Source organism: Embiotoca jacksoni, unplaced genomic scaffold (assembly GCF_022577435.1).
Source record: "Embiotoca jacksoni isolate LCO1_2020_lvr unplaced genomic scaffold, fEmbJac1.0.p SCAF_10, whole genome shotgun sequence".
Classification (NCBI taxonomy): Eukaryota; Metazoa; Chordata; class Actinopteri; family Embiotocidae; genus Embiotoca; species Embiotoca jacksoni.
In genome coordinates, this window is record NW_027185230.1 from 19,265,990 (window position 1) to 19,290,751 (window position 24,762).

The 24,762-nt window shown below is 42.0% G+C and overlaps 1 long non-coding RNA gene across 1 annotated transcript; it reads right to left on the minus strand.

Annotated features, from left to right (window-relative positions):
- Window positions 1-4,036: 4,036 nt before the first annotated feature.
- On the minus strand, window positions 4,037-22,390 carry LOC138204699 (uncharacterized). Its single transcript, XR_011178815.1, has 3 exons — window positions 22,311-22,390; window positions 5,090-5,132; window positions 4,037-4,108 (listed from the first exon to the last, which is right to left on the minus strand). It is a non-coding gene; the product is annotated as an uncharacterized lncRNA (long non-coding RNA).
- Between the last annotated feature and the right edge of the window lie 2,372 nt (window positions 22,391-24,762).

The following is a 24,762-nucleotide window of genomic DNA, read 5'->3' on the forward strand; positions in this document are numbered from 1 at the left end:
AACGTGCTGGACCAGCACTTACAGAAAGGTGCGTAACTCAGATACTGATGATGATCAAGTGATGAAACTTGGTACACTTACTCACAAAGGTTATAGGTTCCTCCTGCTCCATGCACATCATGCTGCTATTTAACATTCATGTGCAACAGGAGCAGTCTCTGAACCCTTTTGTTTTGGAAAATAAACCATTGTGTCTTTAAGTTTGAGGATGTATTGGTCCTATAGAGGGAGGTGGTTCAAAAAAATATATGTCGATTGTAAATAGAGGTATTGTGTCGTTTGGCTATGAGGACGGGTTGAGCCGGAGTACAGCCTCACAGAGCTGCTAGCGTGGCTCTTGGACTTCTTTATCAGATGCTCAATTAACAATTGAATGTAAATTTGATCAAATTTGTTTCTCCTTCTGTGCATGCATATAATCTGTGTGTGAATGTATTGCTCCTTGGTATCCAGTATTTGTGCTCCATTGGCTCAGGTAGCTGAACAGTATATGCCATCCACCTCAGCAGCAGAATGAAACTGTCATTCAGACAGGCAGGCAGGCAAGTCAGTTAGTTTCTGTCATGAAATATTCAGCAGTAGGTGCTTATCTTCTGGCTTCACCACCACTGAACGAGGTAGCAGAATTAAACCTAGTCTATTATTCATTCTTCCCCCTTTCTCCATTTCCACAGCGATAATGTCATGCTATCCTCAACCCACTGTTTCTTTTGTTTTCTTATTATCCACCTATATATTGGACGAAGCAGCTTCACCACATTTTCCTGCTGTGGGGCCTCACTGATTTATGTGTGGTGAGCTTGTGTTCAGCAATATCAGAGGCAATAACAGCCTGTTGTGCTCGTTTAGCTAAAACAACAGCCTCTGGTCAGCTGAAAAAAGAAAGTATGTTGCTTGTTACACATGCAACCTCAAAAGAAAGAACCTTCCACGCTTCCTTTTGTCCTCAACAACTTACTCTTTTAATGTTTTCCTTTCTCTTTCTCTTCAGCAAATACCTCACACCATCTTTTGACTCCTCTCTAGCCTTTCTTCACTGGTCCTATCTTTGATGGATTACATGGAGGTGCTAGCCTACTTTTGATAAGCTCCATTTGTCAACACACAGCAATTTCCATACCAGACACTAACAAATGCCTGAGAAAGTCATTTACTTACAGCAAATTCTAATTAAACTATGATAATGGTTCTTTTGATTAGCTAATTTTGGTTAAAGTAACATGGTAATGGATCTTATCTGAAGACAAAGGTCTTTCTTTTCTAAACAATACTCAGTAAGCAAAGGCTCAATCTTGAAATTCTTTTTTACTCAACAATTGGGAACTGGGTTCTTTTGAAGATACTGTATTTAAATATTGTAATTTGAATATCACTATTGTATTCTTGTAGCTAGATTATCACGAGAAAAGGAGTTTGTAATTTTTATGGTCAAGTAATCTCAAACTCTGGCGACTACTTTTTTTGCTTTAACTGCAGTCTTCCTATCTCTTGTCAGTTTTGAACCTCCTTAACATATCGATGTGGTGTTAGAAGACATGACGAGCATAATAAGTACTCAACACCATAGCTAAGTATTTCTACTGCAGAGTACCAATGACAGTCTCAAAAACAGGGATTCAGACAGGCAGGGTTTCATATGTCACATACCTGAGAAGCCAATGCCATTAACTTGATGGGTGGAGCTTTGCATATCATCGAGCTGCAGGCCAGCAGCGGAGAGATGGGTGGAGATACAGGCAGGGACTCCTTCTATATTCATAGATCCACGCATCTGAAGTGAAAGCAAAGATGTGAGCTACTCATTTGGGCACTTTAAGGTATTACAGCATTTCTTTCTTGGAAAAAATTATAAATATGTAATTTTGGAGTTTGCGGGGTTTAATTAATGCCGGGAAAGGAGGTTTAACAATCACAGTAAATTTGTTGGACTGGAAACAATGAGCCTTAACCAGCCATGCTGTGGTAATGGGGCTATTGAGTTGGTATATAGTAAGCATTGAGCCCTCAAATCCAGTAGGGTCTGTGGATGGCGCCACTAGTAGTCAGCCAGTCTCTCCCCACTTCCACCCTCCTCCCACCCCCCTAGTGAGGAGCACTCAGAGCCAAGGTCCAGGAATTAGCCCCAGCACCCGGCCAGACAACAGATCAATGGGCCCGGTCCTGTATTGATAGGGCCACTTGGGCTCCAGAAGTGTCTGCTAATCCCTGCAGTTTATCAGCCACACTGGCTGCCTGTTGTCTGGTACAGTTTGCTGTTGAGCAGACAGGCTTATGTTTTTGGACACACATTCTCTTACACACACACACACACACACACACACACACACACACACACACACACACACAATTTCTTGAACACTTTACGCCAAACCACCACTCTCATCATCCCCTTTCCCCTTGAACATGGCGTCAATTGCATTACCTTGGGTGTTACGGACGCAGCTATAGAGTTGCCCTGTTTGAGTTAGCCTGGGCTGGGTGGCTGTAACTATATCCAGTGTCCTGCAAAAGGGGTAGGAGGCTGACTGGCTGGTAGACAGAAAGTCTGACTGGAGTGTGGACCATTGATTCTAATGGGCTTTTTAGGGGGCCTAATGATGGGAATCTGTTCACGCCTCGCTTGTCACGCCTAATTAAGCCAAAGCAACAATGAGTCCATTCACACTGGCTCAAGTTACCTCTCTCACCCGTCCCGTTAGAGCTGGCATTGCTCACTTTAGCCAGGGTAACATTACTGGCTCCTGACTCATGCGGGGCTCCAGACTCACTTTTACATTGGTTGTACTGGTCTACCTAACTTTTTCATTCAGGTGCACCAACACATAAATTAGCTCTACCCAACATTTCTCCCCGTGCCTTTTGGCAAATCAATAATACGTTTTAATACATTTTAGATCAAATTAAAAAATGATAATACACATCACTTATGAAATTATAAATTTCAACAAGTGAGCACCATCATTGTTATAAGGCTGGTAATAGCCCATAAGCCATCAGGATGTTTTAGAGCATCGTGAAGATTCCGCTCAAAAACGTCTGTATTGACTTGTGCTAATTGATTTACAAACAACGGCAACCAATAGTGACCTGACCCATTGGGTTGTGAACTGCCGTTACGAAGCCTCGAGTTCTGATTTTAGCCGTCAACCTCTTACTATTGTGGGGCCAGAAGCAGAAACCCGACTGCACCACAGGCCTGTCCATCAAAAAGACACGCTCCCAAAAATGACGCTTTTTAAGGCCTAATATCTAATTAATGACAGATTATTTTCAGATGGACCGCCAGAAAACTAATAGGGAGTGACTTTAGGGAACGACAGCGTGAAGACCAGTGGAAAAAAAATGATTGATTTTGTATTTTATGGGAGAAGTTGAATGGGAGTTTGTGGAGCCAGAACCTTTTTGATGCCAGCCCCTAGTGGCCCTCAGGGGTATTGCAGTTTAAGTCTCTTCTGCACACTCGAGAGATTTTCGGTGGCACGTGCGACGACACTCTGGAGCCCTATCATGCACAAACTGGGTGCTGGATGTTGTGGAGCCATTTTGCCAGCTTCTTTTTATGTTATCATTTTTGTTTTACGTTGCTATTCATCTACTCTTTTTTTTTTTTTCACATAAATTGGGTTTTTTTTGTCAACTGCGTGCATTCTCTCATGTTCCCAAACAACTCATCACATGATGTTTTTTTTTTTAATAATAATATACAAGATTCAAACATAACTTCCATTTACTAACAGGAGGCCTCTGTTGGCTTCAGTGCAACGTTTTTGGAGGGCTGCGGCCAAAAATTCCTTCAGCCAATAACAATGTTTCTGAAGTGATTACTCACAGGCTGATTGAACTGACTGGGGATTTGGATGAGGTCGCCTACAGTAGTACTCAGCGGTACAGAAACAAACACTCTTATTTGTATAAGTTGGATGACAGACTGCAAATGTGCCTTCTGCAATGTTGTTATCCATAAATGTTTGTCTGTTAGTATGATGGTTTTAGCTCTACTCACCTGAGGTCAGAGTGAGTTGCTTCCTGTCAGGCTTGGCGATGGCCATCTATCAGGTGTGTGATGGAGCTGACAGATAAACGGCGTGCACAAGCTCGCTCGCTGGACCTGTTTGTGTACACATGCTTTTAGCCAGCCACTTAACAGCCAGAATTAGGCCTGTGAGGAGATAATTGCAGGGTTAATGTGGACAGGGGTTGGTGTGTGTTTGACTCAGAAGACCCATAGACACCTTTTGTCAACCTTTACCTGTGCTTTTGTCTCAGGGCGGTGTGTCTCTGTATGATGGGATAGGGAAGAGAGAAAGAGGCTATACTTATGTCTGTGTGAACGTGTAGTGTTGTGTGTGGGCTGGACATTATCTTTGCAGTGTGGACTGTTTGTTCGTTCTAACATGAATGCTGTCTGAAGCCAGGGAGTGTCTGTAAATATTGATCTCCTGTCTGTGACTGCATGAGGCACTCTGCCGCAGACTAACTCACTCTCTAGCTTTTGTCTGTTCATCTCCCGTTCTATTCTTCAGGTTGTTTGACATGGGGACAACAGTTCAAATATGGCATGATGAGACATACAGTATGTCTTACCCAAGACCTCAATGTAATTTCAGCAACAACAAAGAGTGCCTCCTATACAACCCTATTTTATTGGAATAACATTAATGACCTTCTGCAGTCTTGAACCTTCCCGAAATGACTCTTTTGTTGAAGCGCTTCTGGCCTTCAAGCATAATTTACTAATTGATGAAATTATAGTGGCATTTCTATAAAGCTCACCTAACTGGTCTGGATACAAGGTGTTGTCAGGGAGAAGATGAATGAGACATCTGATACGGTAATGCACATGAAAGGATGCTGTAGCACTTACTAGCAGATATGTAGAGCACAGTGTGTGTGTGTGTGTGTGTGTGTGTGTGTGTGTGTGTGTGTGTGTGTGTGTGTGTGTGTGTGTGTGTGTGTGTGTGTGTGTGTTGGCACTGAGCAGTGTCATGCTTCTGCAGTGTGTCATCTGACCTTGCACCAACACGCCTCAAACGCAGGTCTTGTGATTGGTGGAAAGACAAGAAGGACGGCCCCATTCAGGGCTCCTTACCGTGACTTCAACCTTTCTCCTTCCGAGGCAGGATGAGGAAAGACTGAGAGGAGAGAAATAAACAACTGGTAATAGCAGATAATAATTCATAAGACCGTGCAGCTATCATTCAACTTTTCAATCAACAGCAGGCTGCGATTTAACAAAGGATGGCTTTTATGTAAACACCAACGCTCCGCATGAAAGAAAAGGGCTGGCTGGGAAAGGGTGGGAGTTTTTCTGTATGTTAACAGTGTGTTTGTCACCAAATCTCAGCCTGTATTGTCTGTTTGTGCATGTTTTCACTGAACAGTAGTCGTCCATTCGAGGCGAATTGTGTGACGTCTTTGTCAGTACCTGCTCAACAGCATGAGAAGAACATGTGGGGAAGAGGACGCCCACGTCACAAAGTTCACATGGCGCCTCCAACATGGCCCTAAGGTGCTGTGTTCGGTTGGGGGCCTTGATGACTTTACTTCTGCTGTGTCTGGAGTATGTCCAACAGATGCTCCTGATAACGCCACTTGTCTTTCGCCAAGCATTTGCACCAGGTTGTCTGGTTGGAGGCCTGGGGTAGTTGCACTGCGCCCCACATGACTGCTTGATGTGGTAAACGTATAGATACATCTTCACTGGATCCATGAATCATGCAACACGGCACCGCGGAGACAGACACGGGCTGGGAAAACAGTCATGTTTGTTTAGGTTTTGAAGATCGGCTTAAATGAAAAAATCAGCTGTTTAGGCTCTAAGCTAATTTGTGTAATTTCACTTGATTAGTCTAGCGAAATAATATAATACTTTGCAATGCATTTGGTAAAGTATAAACGGGTTATATTTTGATGTACATAAGCTTATGACATTATTAGCCAATGGGCAGTCCTTCTATTCAAAATGTCCTTGGTAATGTGTCATATTTATACTGTGGGTATTTTATATTTTCATTTTCTGTGGTTTTGAAGTACAGAGGACCAGAGAGAACCAATACAAATACGGTTATCGATGTTCAAATAGAACTGATGTGTCCCCAAAAATAAAGGCAAAGATTCAGACAGTAAATTTGAATTAATCTCAATATATATAAATTTGCTTAAAAACAAGATCAACACTTTGGCTTAAATTCATCGCTTGGTTGTCACTCAAACCTGAAACTGGTCATCCTCAGGTAACACCAGACAGAGAGTGACATCGATTTGCTTTACTCTGCTATTTAGACATAAAATCAGCTGGATGAGGGCAGAACTTTTGGTTAACCCCTGGGGGATGCTTTAAAAACTAATATGCTGAATGCAGCCTTTGAATAGCGACTCACAAGACAAAAGCCTCTTTTTAAATTTCGAAACATCATGAGAATCCTTTCACAAGAAACACATTGAGCAGCCCAACTAAATTTCCACAATTTTCGATTTTCCATTTTATTGGCAACAGCTCGGCTAAATCCATTAAAAAGCTTTGCAGAAGAGTTAATCAGCAATTTATCCAGTAAGGACGGTTGGTTCCTTAGGCTTTGAAGAAACAGAATATTTAAGGCACGGAACTGTCAAATAAACCCATACGAAGCTCAAACAGTCACGTCACCTATCTCTTGTATCAACTGATGACCAGTAAGGTAATTCATCCAAACATTTACTCCGTTTGTGAGCACAACAAGGGATCTAATGTCTTGCAGAGAACTTTCCAAACCTGAAGCTCATCAAATTGCTAATGCGTCACCATTTTTTAGATCCGCCCCTTTCTGCTAAAGGACACTAAAACACAAGACATGTACACACACACACACACACACACACACACACACACACACACACACACACACACACACACACACACACACACACACACACACAGACAGACTCCTCATCCTTGAGATGCAACACACACCCATCAGCGCCATGCAGAGACCCTATTCACGGCTGTCTCGGTCAAGCAAAATCAAAGATGGTGGCGCCTGGCCGACATGGTGAACATGACATCTTGTCCTTGCGTTTTCTTCCTGACAGCCCCTGGTTCTTGTCACCCCGACGCCATCCTGCCTGCTTTCATAACCTGTTGGACCACACGGCATGTCACAGGCCCGGCCTCTCGGCGTGTCACAGGGCTGATCAACCCTGTGTGGCAGCTACCTGACGCCCGTCTGGCAGCTCACCTCCATCACTGTCATGCGCTCACATTCCAGTTTCTCCAGGCCCCATCGCAGACATGATTTATAGCTCGGTGGATGGCAAACACTGCAGCAACGGTTCAAAACGTGGGCGTCACGTCCTGTTTTTACTTCTTAGGCAAATTTATACTGTACTAATGCATGAGAAAATTTGATTCCCTGAAATGATCAAAATTTCCCAAACTATCAGGGTTTTCAGTAATTTGTTGTAAAATCACTCTCGCTGGCTCTTCAGCTACGTGATAATTGTGGAGAATGGATGTCTGGCCGCGCGGCTCCGAGCTTAGAAAGCTTCTAAAACATCTTTGTATTTCGCTGTTTGACAATCAGGGTCATCTTGATTGCTGACCTCTTTGTTGTTCAACCCTTGCTTGAACAGCAAATATGTGTATTGAGGTGCACCGTTGGACGCCATCCGCAGACACTGAACAGGCTCGTGATGACAGATAAGTAGTGAGACGAGCCCTGACAGGTCGCAGCTTCTATCCTGAGGTGACACCTAATAAGAGGTGTTTTTCTCCCAGAAACACACATGCCGACACGTGCACGAGAGCCGGGCTCCGAATCGGCTCTCAAAATAATAAAAGAGAGGAGAGTTTTTGGCGGCACGAGATGCAAACGGAGAGGAAAGGACTCAGTGAAAGCTTTGTTCCCTCGAGTCTCAATATAACAATGTTTTGAGCGGTGTGGAAATAGTTTGGCTTCTCTCATTTTGTTTGTTTGATTTTTTAAACAGTCAGCAGCACTGACAGATATTTACTCTGTTTTTTCTGAATCCACTCTTTGATTTTATGTTTATACGTCGTTCCCAAGTCGCATGAATGAAAGGAAAGAATTGGGAATATGGACTAAGTATTGTGTAAATTATGGATTATGATTTTGTTTATTCAATCTGGGTTGTATTGATTCCCGAGGCACATGTGAGTCGACAGCGAGAAGGTTAGCAACTGGTCATGCCACCACGATGGTTCACATGATTGAGCCAGTGTGAATGGTGCTGTTTGTTGGAGATGGGCAAGGAATAGGCTCTTTGTCAGATCTGGGGGAATTTTGAGAAGAGGGCACAAACTCAAACGTTCCATCATAATTATGTGTTTTTGAGAAGCAGACTTGTAATAACGTTCAATGAAGATGTTTTTATATAAGAGATACAACAGATAAAAATTTTACAAGGCAGAAATAAATGCTCTTATAAAGACACCATTTAAGTACAGGATCCGAAGATTATTTCACAATGGTCTTGTGTATTGTAAGAACAAACATCTTTCCTCTGAAATGTGAGTGAAACTAGTGAGTGAAAATGTTTCTTGATTTTGTTTCTTTGCTGTAATAATTCATTATTTTTAGAAAGGCGCTTTATGAAAATCATTCCACATTCTTTCACTTCCTCTTGTCAGAAACATTTAAATTCTGTCTTCAGACAGCACAGTTACAATTCCCCCGTGGTAGCACTGATCGATGATTTCAGTTTTACTCTGTAATCTAAGCCTGTTTTGCAGTCAGCAACATTACCTGCTTCCTCACCGGCCCTCTGAGTCCAGCTGGCACTTAGTGCACCTGACTCAAGGGAGATGAATATGAAATGCCTCTTGCTTTGTTTCGCTTCGCAGCTATTGTTGCTTCTGTGATTAGATTTGAGATTGAAGTGCCCTGTAAACCAATCTGTAGGTGGAGTGTAAGACTGTAACCCTTCAGAAAGTACCTTGCCATGATGCACAGCTGAGTTTATGGCTCCTGTCATGTGTTTCCAATGGATCCACTTGGCGTTCATATTAGAGCTGGTAACGATTGTAAAATACTCATTAAATCACAAAAAACTTAATCATTTATGCAACTATCGTCTTAAACATATATTTTCCCTTGTTTTTACTGACACATGGTATTATCGCACTACCGCCACCAGAAGATGGCGCTAATGAACCCAAAAGCTGTTTGCCAACTGCCGTTAAGCGAAAAAAGGAAAACACAAAAAGGAAAACGTGTGCGTTGCTGTGAGATTAGCTGATACAGTAAAAACTGAATAAACATGCAAAGACGACTTCAGCCGTCAAAAAATTTTGTTTGGAAAAAAAAAAACAGTTTGCCACAACTAAGCACATTTAAGAGTGAAGCAACGAGCAGAGACCATCTGCAGACCAACAATCAAAGGCTGACTTTGTCCACTGGGGAAGTAAGATGATGTTAGACGAGAAGACACAAAGACATGCTTCTCATCAGCTTTCTCAGTGGTTTGTTAGCATTTGTTGAGCCCAAGTTGCATGAATGGGTCTATCTGTCTCTATGTGTGTGTGTGTGTGTGTGTGTGTGTGTGTGTGTGTGTGTGAGTGTGGGGGAGGAAGACACTTTAAATAATAATGAAATCGTTCCCTATGAATATATTTTTGGTTAAAGTGCCCATCCCTAATTTAGGAGAAGGAGAATATTCTAATTTTATTTAAAAGTTTTATTCTACCGATACAATAACAGAATGGTTGGGTCATCTCAATGACAAAACTTTGCCCATGCTCTCACAGATCAGTGAACTTTCTGAACTCACTGATATCCAGCTTGCAGCATCCCCCTCTGCTGTCACTATATTGTCCATGAGGTCAACAGTCATAATGATAATGAGCTCAATCACAGGGGACAAGTTCTGTCCAGAAGCTACAGTAAGCAACTAGCTACCCATAGTCACCTTTTACCCCCCCCCCCCCCCCACATGTAACTACAGCCATACCAACTCTCTTTAGCTTATCTGCCCCCAAAGAGACTGCTTCAGTGGATGGGAACTGCATCTGTTAAAGCATGTAGCTGTCAGAGCAACTTAGCCACCAGCCTCTCAGACGTGGCCCAGGGGGAGCTGTCCTTTCTGGGCCAGTGAAGCCCGATTTTGTTTTGGGGCTTCGGCTATGCTAGCGTCTCTGTAGCTGGATGGGATGATGGATCGTATCGGTGTAAAAAGACTAATTTTGTCTTCTTTCAACGCAGATCACAATGAATTCTAGTCTAAGAGTGCCAGCTGTGTTTGAAATTCGATGGCGCCTGGAAGTAAAGATTGGCTTAAGGGCTGCCACTGTTGGCAGCAGTGAGATTGGTGCCAGTGCTGGTGTGTGTGTGTGTGTGTGTGTGTGTGTGTGTGTGTGTGTGTGTGTGTGTGTGTGTGTGTGTGTGTGTGTGTGTGTGTGGACGGAGTGGGGTTTCTGTGGTTTGGTTGTGTTGATCATTTTGTGGTTCCCTAACTCCATGTTTTAAAGACACACGGGGGCTTTGGATTTCCAAGTGTTTTCAACTGGAAATTTAACACTAAGCTTTCTATTCAGTGGCAGCAATGAACTGTGATTAGATCTTTTACCTCGGCACAGAGAAAATTACAATGTTGTCACTCTAATATATATTTCCGTTCCTTTTCGGGAATGAATAATTTGTATTCAAGCTGCTTCACCGCATGTGTTTGAAGTGTGTCCGGTTAAAGCTAGGCTCCTTTCCAGTGTTTTTGAGGGATATGGGTTACACAGATTTATTTTAGGAAAAAGGGTGAAAGTGGCAAACTGACTGATAAAAGAATGACAGATACGTAAACAGACAGACAGAAAAAACACACAAGTACAACTTGACCTCGACAGATTGAGATAAATTACTGCTTTTTGATTCTATTTCCGAAGACGTCTTTCTCTCCAGCGTCTTTCTGCTCTGTGCTCCTTCAGGAACAGGTGTTAGCCAGCAGATACGGTGGGTGGATTAGGACAAGTTTGCCAAAGATTGTCAGCGAGGGTTTAGATTTTGAGATTACACATATGGGCAGGGGCAGTAATAACACAGGAAATTCACACTTTAATCCGCATGTAGAAGCTCTACCGAGGGGATATAGCCTTCCAGAGGATATATGCATATTATTAAGACTTTTCTGTTTGTGCCGGAGTATTAGTGAATAATGCCACCTAAACTGTCAAATCCACAGATTTATGTTGATCTGTGTGAATGAAAAGAGCTTTTCACATAATCCCAGATATGGACTCAAACACACAATAAGCAGGTATAGATATAGAATAGATTTAGGTTGTGAAACCATTTAATATCCTCTTATTTGTTTACACTGTGATTGTGATATTATGCTCCTTACGCAGGCCGCTAATTGCAGCTATATGATTACAATAGTTAATGTCATTATGTCAGTTTAATTTATTCGATTGACTGGTTTGTCTCTGTATGAACTGATGCCTCCAGCTCCAGACCACCACGCACTGAGTTCTTATAAGAGCCTGAAGTCGAGGAGGGTCAATATCAACATATTACTGGGCTCTAACAGAGCCGCAGACAGTCACAATGAGACAGGATCAGCAAGTCAGCAGCACCTGCCGCCCTCTGCATGAGGCGACACACACACACACACACACACACACACACACACACACACACACACACACACACACACACAGAGCCAAGGATGCATAAGCAATATTCTGACAAACAAACACAGATGAATAAAGACACAAAGATAGCTGCACCCACCCACACATACACACACACACACACACACACACACACACACACACACACACACACACACACACACACACACACACACACACACACACATAAACAGAGCTCAGGCTCAGCTTAATCTAATCAAGTGCGATGGCTAGCTCGATTAATAAAGCCAGCTATTGACTTCTAATTGGCGCCGCTCTGCTCTGCTAATTTCCTGGGACGAAATTACACTAATGCGGTTTGCCTGATGGAGTACTTATAGTTGGCTCCCAAGAGAGACAGGCCTCAGAGACGGATAGATAGCAAGGTTGGAGAGGGAGAGAGAGAGAGAGAGAGAGAGAGAGAGAGAGAGAGAGAGAGAGAGAGAGAGAGAATGAGAGAGAAAGAGAGAGAGACATAGAGGGGGGAGGGGGGATGCTAAACTTTGATAAAGATCGGAGACTGTTGTTTCAGTGCAGACCATTTTCTAATCAGTGGTCTGCTGTCTTTGGAAATGTCATGCAGGCTGATGTAGCTTTACTGCTTGTAGAGAGAGGGAATCAGAAACAGAGAAACAGAGGGTGAGAGGAAAGCGAGAGGGTGGAGTGCAGGACAGCTCGGGCTGCTGACTTTCAATAGTAGAGTGTAACACTAGCCACCTGTCTACACACTAATGAATTCTCTCCAAACCACTCCATCGCTGCATGCACACACACTCAGACCGACACACTCTCAATGCTCTGATCACATTATTTCTGGCAAGCCAACCTCAGATATCCTGTCACAGTCAAAGGAAGGTGTGAAACACAAATTATAGGAGAGCAAATATCTATATTTTGTAAATCAAGTACTACAGACTAAGATACAAGTTTATTTCCTACTATTAAAGATTAAATAATACCATTGATACGTATATTTTTTATGAAGGCTGATAATGTTTTGATAAACATTCAAGAAGGTCAACACACACACACACACACACACACACACACACACACACACACACACACACACACACACACACACACATTAATTCTGTTTTCATACAAGTCATATTTTTGTCAAGGCAAATGATTAAGACATATTATCTGGTGAGTTTAGCACTATCTGCGCCTTCTGCTCCTAATCCATAGTTGTAATCTCAGTTCCTGTGACGGTAATTCTTGAGTTGCGTTCACAATCCCTCAGCAACACATGCTATAATCCCCAGTTGACACTGATCTCTGCGACCAGCAGCACCTGTTCTGTCTCAGGATGAGAGAAAACACACTGCACTTTCTTTTGTCAAATTTTGATCTGTGTTTTTTTTTTTTTATTCATCTGATTAAACACCAGATTAAAGATTCATTCTGTAAAGGGCACTGTTGGAAATAAACATTTGGCTTATGTGATTTGTCCAGTGTGTATCGTCTATAAATATGATGAATAACTCAATAAAAATTAGGTATTTTCATCAGTAGCTTTGTTATTCTGTGTTATTTTGTAATTTCCGCTTCTTCCAAATATCAAAACAAGGTCACAGATTGCTACTCTGCAATGTTCATATCTTACTGTTTCTGCCTCTAGTGGATTTGGAGGAAACAAATAAATTATTCATGTGAAAGTTAAGTTAATTATCTTTTTCATCACATATAAATAGTCCAAGTTTTAACAAATCTCTTTATAATATGAAAAATTACGATAATATCCTGCATCATATTCATTCTCTTAAAATATATAATATAAAGATCTGTTTACTACTTGTGTGGCTGGGACTTTTATATCATTAGATCACCTGTGGCAGCTACAGGTAAGTGAGGGAGTAGAAATTTGTACTTCTTACATGCTACGTTCAGACTGTCGGAAAAACAACACATTTAATGAATTAATGAAAGTTGGAAAATGATGAATTCTCCTTTTTCTTAATCTTTCTTAACCGTGCTGGTGACCTGGATTGTGGCGAGTTGTCTTGATCCAGTGTTAAGATCCCATGTTAAGGAAGGGATTGGTGTTTCTTTGATGCCCTAGATTACCAGTAATCTTATCTCCTCAGATTAGGAAAGATAAGAAGAGTGCAAAAAATGGGGTACTTATCGGGCCAATAGGGATTCACTCTTGACTTTAAAATGAAGTAAAACAATAAACACATCTTGTTAAATGTGACAGAAAAGTATTGGACTAAACTGGGCTTTAGTAATATTTCATTTCCTGTACTGTTTTTTTTTTTTTTTTTTTTGTAAATCAAAAGCTGATTACACTCCACAAAAGTCAGTGAGCTGAAAACAACATATTTTGGTGATATGTTTGTTTTTCTTTCTTTCTTTTTTAAAATCGGCTCAGATATTTATTGTGGCTATTAAGCGTATGAAACTGGCAATCCGTTTAATATTTATAACGGAATCTATTTAAAAAAATGGACAAATATAATCGCCACTGTTTGTGTTGATTTAATCTGCCTGTAAAACAGATTCGGTGACGGGTAAGTTCCTTTTCTCAGGGTCTGAGTCGCAGCGTGTGCAGACTGTCTTACAATACATGTGATGCTGAAGTTTTACTGTAATTGAAAGAACAATCTGAAGACACAGAGTGTCTCACACACACACACACACACACACACACACACACACACACACACACACACACACACACACACACACACACACACACATAAACACACGCAGCGCCGAGATCCTGCACGTACTCACACCCACACGCACACAGCCGAGAGACGCTAGTTCCTCTTGAACCTGGTCCAAACACACACTCTCTCAATTAGCTGGGGCCGCCAAGGCGACGTCAACGCGAACTTCCAAACAATAGGCACAAGGGATTCATAAAGCACGGGGAGGAAACATGAGCTAATACCACTATTCCAATTAAAGAAACATTTGTTGCCTCTGACACCTAAATGTGATTCTCCACAGCTGTGGCGTGCTCCGGTACAATAGTAGGTCTGCAAGGGCAGGGTTTGTTGCATTGTTGGCCGTCGATTGTGTGAAAGGTTGAGTCAGGCCCAGGCCCGGTCTCTTGAGAGGTATGCTTCATCACAACAGAGGAGACCTTTTGTTTTCCCTTTTCAAAGGATTTCCAGCACTCCCTGCTCCAATCATAGCCCCTATTCATAAAAAAAAAGAAAACCCAGAAAGCTCAAGTGGATGGCGATGGAAGATATAAAAGTACTTCTGTGGCTGTGATGTTTACTGATGGTCGTTGTCTGTGGTGAACACTATCGGGAAGACAACCCACATGTAAAATACTGTGTTCTTTGTTAAATACTGGAGGATGATTCAACTTGTGCACACAGTAACATTACATTAATACTTCAACTGTCTGTTGATAATCTGCCATCATAATAATCTTCAATTCAATTATTTTTAGAGTAATTCATGGTCTCAGTGTTGTAGTACTGTGTACCTTGTCAGCAGCGGGCTGGTGTGTTGGTTCTTTAACAGTAGGGGTCACTCTTCTCTCCTCCGTTGTGAAACTTTTAGATCAGTGGCCTGACACACACAAACCGGTTGGCCAAGAATCAATCATACACACATGCATGTACATTTGTCGCACATATGCATGCAAGCATGCACACAGCCACCGACATCAAACAAATTCAAACACAAACTTGCTGTTCTCTCAAAAAGAAAGGTCTGCATGCCTTGTATCACAGTAACATGGCCTCCGACAGCGACAGCCGTGTTGCTTGTCTTGTGGTAGATGTGGTTAGTGTCATACAAGACCAGCTACTGAGATGCCTATGGACTCAGAGAAGCTTCCTGCCAGGACCCTGTCACTTGACTAACCCAGGACTGGTGTGTCAGCATTCCCTGGGTGTATTACTGTGAGGAGCCATGGCTCCAGCACACACCACACACCAGCCTCCAGCCCAAATCACTAACCTGGCCACGGAAACCACAAAGCCCTGTATCCATTTTAAAACGACAGAATATAAAAAAAACAAAAAAACACTGACCATCCGACTCCAATGATATATTCAACATCAGAGAAACCCTGAAAATGAATATGTATCAAACATGTGCTTGTGTAACACTGCAGATATGCTTTAATATCTGAGCAAGCCACCATCTGGTTGCCTTCTTTTTGCATTTTCTAGAACCATAAGAAACAAACAGCTTCAAGCATGGTTTTGATTTTCACACATAAGGGAAAATCAATTTGGCTGTTTTCAGGAAGAATTTTTATAAACATATTAAAGGAAATCCACATATACAAAGTAGCCGACACAGAAAGCGACAATGGGTTGGACTTTCTCTTGAATTTTACCCTCCTGACTTTGTGCCTCTGTTAGCAGTGAGGCATTGATGAAATCCAGAAGTAAAATAGCTTTAGTGGGTGCTTTCCTTTTCAAATCTTTCATCTCAAGCTGGCTAACCTGATCTGAGCAGCCAGACTCTGAGCCGGAGATCTCTGCACTTCCTGGTGTCCCAGTAATGATTGTTAATGATGTCATCTGATCAGGAGGAGAGGATGTGTGCGGGCATGTGTATTTGTGTGTTCAAAATGCGGTCTGTGTGTGCGCCTGTGCAAATAATAATGGGTGAAGATACCTCACCAGATTGAGTAGGGGGTCATTTTATGTTGGCGGGAGGGAGGGGGTCAGGAAACGTGGAGGACAATGAACTCCAGTGTCTGTTCATACAAACATAACTGTCTTCATCTTCGAGCTGAGCAAGAAGCCACCCCTCCCCTTCGCTACCCCCCTCCCCCCCATCCACCCACCCACCCACCCCACCCTATATACAGTGGCAAGAAAAAGTATGTGAACCCTGCATTTACCTAGTTTTAAAATCATAAAATGTGATCTGATCTTCATTTAAAGTGTAGAAAAACAAAGTGTGCTGAAGATAGTAACACATAAACAACTGACAACCCCCCAAAAAATATATAAAAAAAAAAGACAGCATGCTTATCTGGAGACAGAGTTGAAACTCAAACTGCTCCTTTTTAATTCTTCAACAAACAAAACTTAAGCCGAGAGAATTATTTGAAAGATCTAATAAAGATCATATTTACTGTGAACTAGCCATTGACACAACTTAAATACTGTAGCTATACGCCAGCTGACTAAATGTATTGTTCTCTGCTGTCTTTTAATAACAGGTCAATTTAACCATCTGAAATGGAAACCTTTACATATCCTGTATATATCAGAGAGAGACTCGACTCCCAAATCAGCAGCAGAATGATGATCCACTGAAACAACAACAATTCTTCCACAATATCCTTCTTCTTCTTTTTTTTTCCACATATTTTGCAAATACATTTAATCTGGGTTTATATCAGTCTAAACAGTGAAAGTAGCTTTTTAATGTAAAGCCAAGACATACAGGCAAACATGCTCATTCCCAGTTATAGACGGTGTGAACGGCACGTCATTGGATGTACATACAGAGATAACATCAAAGCAGCATTTCAAAACTTATTTGACTGCTGCTCCAAAATGGAAATCAAAACACTTTCCATATCTTCAACAAGGACCCCAGAGGTTATGGCTTGGCTGTTAGATAGCCTAAAATGCTGCATGTGTCTGACACAAACAATGCTTAATGATTTCCTCTTACAAACGTAAAGATGTGGGCAGACAAGGTTTTATAAAAGCCTTGCAGATAGTGCTAATGGAGCCGTGGTTGTTAATGGGCCAGCAGCACTCCCGGTGATAAATGATGCTTATCATACTCAAAGCACCAAGGATTTGTTACACTTTTCCCAATGCCCATCCTTTGATGCAGCCACAGATATCACTAATGATCTGTGGCATTGCTGTGGCTTACCATGTATGGTGTAACGTGGTGTCATATCAAGAAACTGTTTTCCCATTTTATCTCTAAAATACACTTTGAACGTTTAAATTATTTGTATTCAAGATAAAAGGGCAAGACAATAAATAAAATCACAATTGTTGAATAAAAAGCCAGACCACTGTCTCCACTAACTGTCTGCGGATCACCAAGTAGACACAAGAGGTCTGCGGATGACAAAGACAGGTCACGGTCCTTGTTGGAGTATCTTTGTCTGGGGGGACGAGCACAAGAGACGGCGGACCATTTGACAGTGCTACATTTAGTCCCCAGCCGAATGGGTGTAATTACATCATGTTAGGCTCCTAACTGGTTGGTAGGGGTGAAGGTGAAGGGGCGTGACCCCACACTTCCAGAACATGACCTGGGAATGTAGACGTGAGGCTGGAGTCTGCTTGTGACAATAGCTCGCGTGATGACCTGGCTAACGGGCCACAGCTGATGTCCTCCAGCATCCATCTGTTCATTTCACCTCCATGACTCCGACGTGGTGAAGATGTCCGGGTGGAGCAACAAGACCAATTTACGTGACATTTTACATACTGTTTTGATATATTGTCTAAGCTATAACCCCAAAACGAGGTACATCTTTACGTTCTTTACTGGGAACAATTAGCAATTTAGATAGAAAAACACTAATCTAAGAACAATTTAAGGATTTTATATATAGTATATATAAATATTATTTCTGTTGTTTTGGAGCAGGTGAAGATATCTGCCATTCAATAACGTTTGTCTACAGTGGCATGAAAATCCATCACTTATGATGTTCTGCAAAATATCATGAACCAACAAAGAGCACAAATGCACTCATTCATCAAAATGATATTTCACTATATCTGCTCTGATACATAAAACATATATCCTCATTAACCATAACCTGACCCAGGAAATTTATATCATCCTGGTTAATACAGTTGTCTTTTGATCCTAGTCATTAATGCACCATTAGGACTATATTTTATGTACTGTTTTACGCAGCACTCACTACCACAGACCTTATTATGAGTAAAATGATCAATATCCAGATATATGTGGTTCTGGAAAGAGAGAGTGTTTTTTAGTTAGAAAGTAAATTGAGCCCAAACTTTTCTGTCAAAGCAGTAAAAGACATCTCGAAAATTTGTGGTAAATCAGAGGCAGATGTGTATGTTTATAAAGATAAATTGAATTAAAGGCTAGTCCGTATTTTGTTGGCCAGACACTGGGTCCTCAGTGGCCTTCTAATCATGCTGTCGGTGATTTAACTGGCTTCAATAGGTAATGCCATTTAAGGGGAACTAAGGCAGGCACCAGGAAATGAAACACGGTTGCCTTAACATGGATTGTTGAAGTAGTGACTTGCCCCCCCCCACCTCCCCTTTCCTCCCCAGCCCCCCACCCCTTCACCTCCTTCAGTCCAAGAGAGAACCATGGCTAAATAGCAAAAAACTAATGGAGTAAATTGCTGGCCGTGGAAAGTATCTGGCTGTATCTGTTACTCTGAGACCTGAACCTGTGCACAAACACAACTGTGTACTCAAGAAGCAAAACAGCACACTCGCATCCACATGGACAAACACGCAGGTTTCACACACACATGGACAAACACAAGGATGGCTTCAAAACCGAGCGGGCTTATTCTCAAAATTGGGGATGTTACACAACAAGGTTTTGACTCTGTGATTGGGTGCCATTTTTCTATCTGTAGGTTTTTAATAGAGATTACGCAGGCTCGTCAGGGACGTGCCTTGTATGTAAAATATTAGCAATAATCTCCACATTAGTCCCGAACATACGAATGCACTTTCACAATTAGCGTGACACCAAATCACCTTTAAAAACGTTAAAAAGCTAATGTCTCATTAAATTAATATTAAATAAATTAAAGGTTAATCAAATAACAAATGTAATTTAGAAAGGTAAATAATACAACATTAAATATTAGGAGAATAAAGATTAACAGCCATAATATTAATGATGTTAAACTTTCGGTTTTGAATTTTCTCCGTGTCAATTAACATGTTATTACCTTGTTTCTGCTAAATGTGTCGTCAAATTCAAATGAGAAGCACTTTGTCTGACGTTGGGTATTTTATGAGTTTTCTGTATAAAGTGAATGTATTTGTATGTGCGGGCATTAGCAAAGCTAACGTTAGTTAAGCTGCCGCTGAATCTCGCCTCCATTAGATCAAACTCAATTTACAACTGACCTGTATTTATGTGCAAGGTGATGTAAAACTGAAATATTTGATGTTGCACTTTCATATGACAGGCGGCTTTTTTTTCTTTGGTTACGAGAGGTTTTTGATGTTTGCACACCTGAGACCCTGGAGTCAGACAGCGAGCCACCCGCAGGAGAAATCACCTTTGATGGACATTTTGTGCAGGATCTACCAACACTTCACCATTAAGGACAGATTCACACATCTGAGCCGGTCGGACACAATACAACTCACCAGTGTTGCTGCAACAGCAGAGAAACTCACTTTGAGCAACCTAACTCAACGATTGATTACATGCTGAGGTGGAGAATCTATTTTGATCTGTGACAACTCTTTCTTGTTTTGGTAATGTGATTCAAGTGTTTTGAATTTCTAATTCACTGGTTAAAACACTGGTTACTTAGCAGAGAAAAGTGAGCTCGACTCCTAAATAGGACTAACCATAATAAAAAGAAAAAAAAGGAATCTAAACTTAAGTTAGGAGAGATAGGAGTAACTAAACTAAAATTTAAAGGAACCTAGATTGAGAAAAATAGTTTAACTACTAAGGTGAAACAAAAAGAAAATAAACAAACTGAAGTGAATCAGAAGAAAAGGGAAATTGTCGCTGGGTTAAAAGGTTATTTTCATTTGCTTTAAAGAAATTTGTATTTACATTTCATGTGTGTATTATGTGAATTTTGGTACCAACTTTTGTTTATAGTTTTCTATCTTTCTACATAAATAAACCGGCAAGTTTCTGGTCTTTTACTTTAAAGTTCCTAGTTATTAACTGCTCCTCCGAACTAAGTGTCTGGTCTGAGCTGTCTGCTAATATCTGCAGGAGTTACACATGCAAGTTAAAACAAGTCAATGTGGACTTGTTTTCACGCAGGACACGAACAGCAGTTTCCTCGGTGAAAGTCTTCTGTTTGACTTATTAAACCACCCCTGATCTCCTCCTTTCATGGACTTGGTCACCTGACTTCTTCTTCTATTGCCACCATGATGACTTCAACCTCTTGAGGTCACAATAAATGCCGGTATTGGTCGTGATTAGCTGCTCGCATTGATGACATGTACAGTCATGTTTCCAGGGAGGACGGTTTGATTAGTCACTGACTGATGTTTAATAAATACTGATATATGTTTTTCTTTGTTGCTGATGAGTTTTTAAAAGATCTCTTGTTAGTTGAGGAAGTGCAGACAAAGAGACACTCTGCAGTTTTCCTGACCCCGGACCTCCATCGTGTGATTGTGGTAGGAACTGTCTTTCACCATGTCTTGTCTAACGACTGGAAACCTTTTGGCAACATGCCAACACCACAGTTTCTGGTCATGATCAAAACATAGCGGAGTGCACATACCACAATGCTTCACTTAGTTTCTGCATCAAGTAGTGGCATCAGTCTTCTCATCTATCTCAAGAAAGTAAATATATTTTCAACTAATCTTAGAAATGGATGACAAGTATGTCTTACTTCACTGTCAATTACAATATCCTAAAAATAGTTCTATAAAACAACATGCACAAAAAGCGAAAGTCCCTGAATAATTCCAGAATTCTCTCTTATATTTCTTCTCAAATAATTTTGAAATGGATATTGTTAATATTTGGATCCATGATGTCCCGTCTGCAGCCTCAAGCCGGGTTCAATGCTCCCTGAAGCAGCTTATCTAGTCTCAAAGCCCCCATCCCTCCCTCTGCTCAGACAGACCCAACCCTTTTTCCAGGGAAAGGTCCTTCATTATTCCCCGTCAGGTCTGCCATTTTTCACCTTTGTCTAAAAATACAATGGAGGAGGTGGGGAGGTCTGAAAGATTGCTCAAGAATTGCCGGAACAAAGCGAACGAACTTGGATGGGCTAAAAATACAGCACAGCGTGTGAATACGATAAAGGACTACAGGAGAGGACGCTGACAAAGCTTAACTGACTTTCAAGTGGGAGAACAATGTGGCAGACACTTTCAGGGCGTTTGGCTACACACTGTGGCGGCTGGACAGGCTGTGAAGCAGGATGTCAACATCAGCCCTCATGGAGAGAACTGAAGGCTGCTACAATAAAGCCCATAGAGCAAGAGCAGACAAATAATAATTCTTATTAAAGCTATGGCAATAAAAAAAAATAAATAAAAAAAAACGACATGCAGTCGTACATACAAAGATATTGTATGTGTTTATAGGGAAATAAAAAGGTAGAGAGAGGGGCTGAAAGGGGTATAACAGGAAAGTGCAATGTGAGAAGGGCCTGCGACCCCTCAGCTCATCGATTCAGACAAGGAGGGCTGGACTTAATTACCCTCAATTTCCCCCCAGCCATCACTTTCCCCGTTGATCACTTTTCCCTTCAAGTGAATGTGCACTCGGAATAATGTGTGTATGTCAGAGAGGAAAGAAACAGAGAAAGCAAGAGGTGTATGTTTTCAAGGCCAAAGCATTTGTGGTGGATGCGGTGCTCTGGAAATTGTGGGCTCCCTCATCTGTAATCTGATTTCAATGGCACTGCCTTTAGAGGTTGAGTCAATCTGATTTTCTGCCTTGACTGAGTGACTGGGTTGGTTTGTGTGTGTGTGTGTGTGTGTGTGTGTGTGTGTGTGTGTGTGTGTGTGTGTGTGTGTGTGTGTGTGTGCGTCCACACTGCAGGAGGTTAAATACTTACAAGGCACCACTCAGTCAGTCGGTCTGTTTCCTGGTGAGGCATCATGGGAGCGTTTGATTGGGTGAGTTGCAGAGAGTGGAGTCAATTAGACAGCGTGGAGACGTGAGACTGTGGGTAAAAAAAAATAAAAAAAGAAGACAGGGAATCATACAATTACAGGCCAAATCAACAGGTGGGTTCCTGCTTTCATCAAAATATTTTCGGTGACATCAGCCACAAATGACACATGAAGACGAATACGGTGTTGAGTATCCATTTCATTAATTCAAGTTACTGGTACCGGAGTCCCTGACACCCAGACACAAACACAAATGATTAAATGCTCAAAAGAGGAAGTAAGAAATGTCTGAGAAGCCTGAGCCTACAGCCTCAACACTCCCCACCCAAGACGATCAACGTAAACAATTAAACAGTCGTGATTGCTGCTCGGGGCTGATGTGCAGACCTCCCTTTTCCGTGAATTAATCCTGTCCAGTTTCACCACTTGCATGCATGCATTCAGACACACACACTCTAATGTGGTGCTGTTTACTGTAATTAGTATCAGTTCATTTACAGCCCACTGACCCAAGGTGACCTGCTGGATGTGGGTCAGCAGGGACGACCAGCCACGGTGGAGACGGGCGGTGCTCAAGGTAAGGCGGGCTGTCCGTGTGAGGGTGTGTTGTTGTGTGTGTCTGTGAGGAGTGGACGATGGATGGTAATGTCTGTCCGACCGTGTGTGTGTGTGTGTGTGTGTGTGTGTGTGTGTGTGTGTGTGTGTGTGTGTGTGTGTGTCAGCAGATGACACAAGCTGGTGTGCGTGTCTGGGTGTCTCAGCACACGTGTGCGACTCGGTGACTGTGTGCATGTGTGTGAGCTTACTCCTCATTGTGCTGGACTTCAGAGGCCCAAGCTTCTCCTGCTTCCTCTCGGAGGCAGTGGGTTAAAAATAATGTGGTGTGCAATGAGCGGCGGGGAGCAAGGCGCAGACAGCAAGGAGCCAGAGCGTCACACATACACTCAGTCTCACACACACACACACACACACACACACACACACACACACACACACACACACACACACACACACACACACACACACACACACACACACAAAGCCATAGCAGTGGTGCTGTATGGATTTTTTTTTCTTTCTCTTTTATGGATATCTCATTCAGGGACTAAATAATAACCCCATAAATGTTAGCATACACAAACAGAAATGGATGGCCATCCATTTACCCACACTTCATCTGATTCCTCTCTTCCAGAATAGATAAAAAACAGATTGAACATCTGTCTCACCTTTTTGTCTTCACTCGGTACCAAACTCCCATCTTTACCCTTTCACCCTTCTTATGTTTGGTTGAAAACCTGCAATTACTGCGATGTCGCACAGCATCGACTGCAAATACATTTTCAATTCAATATGTTCTTTGTTAAGGGAGAGTCAGCTCATTGATTCAGCACTGTTCCAACAGATAACCTTGTGGATTAGTGGAGCTCATCCTCGATGGTCCGCAGGCCGGGTTTTACCTCAAATTCAAGGTTATTGGATACTTCAGTGGGTCAGATCTTCAATCGGCAAACAAAGAGACGTCTCAGCGACACAAGGTGGCACTGAGATCTTGTTGGTAACGGAGTAAACCTTTGACACCAGTGTGACATGCGCCAGTTTGCGTTGACTATCTTGATAAGCAGTGGAAGAAGAGACTGATGACTCACAGGTAATTGGCCTATCGCAGCCTCTCCCACGTCTTCCTCCTCTACCCCCCCCTCCCTCCCTCCGTTGCGTGAGGAAGCCAGGGCGGCTGCAGTCCTTCCCCGCCCCGAGATAAGACTGACTCCAACCGGCCTCGTGCACCTCCTGTCATCTGTCTACTCTCCTTATCAGCTGCCCTGTGCAGCACAGTGGTGTTGACACTCTAATTAAACCCACGCGGTCTCACCTGCTCCCCCCCACCACCACTCCCACCACCTTTGGTCTAAGCAGAAGGTTCTCTGCTGCTCTGTAAAGTACTGTATAATTTTGTTTTCCACTGTAAGCAAAAAAAAAATAGGAATATTTTTCTTTATGCTTTATAATAGCACAAAATCGCCAACTATCACTGTCTTTATATTTATCTGGTACACCGCACTGTTTATATTAACAATGAGATAGTAGCTCAATCTGTGCAATAAATCACAGTGAGACACAGAAACACTATAATTAATATACTATAATTATATATAATTGATGCACTATATTAACATTTAATTAAAATCCAGGGAAAACAACACGATAAAGGAGCAGTTGTTTGGACTCTTTCAGTCGTTTCAGGTTCTCGGTGTTGTCCCGCCAGATATAAGGTCCTGTCTGTCTGGAGTTCGTCCTCAGACAGTCCATTTACCCCAAGGTGTGAATATGTTGATATGTTTGCCAGCAGAACTGAAGCTTTCTGGCTCCCTGATAGACTGATGATCTGCCCCC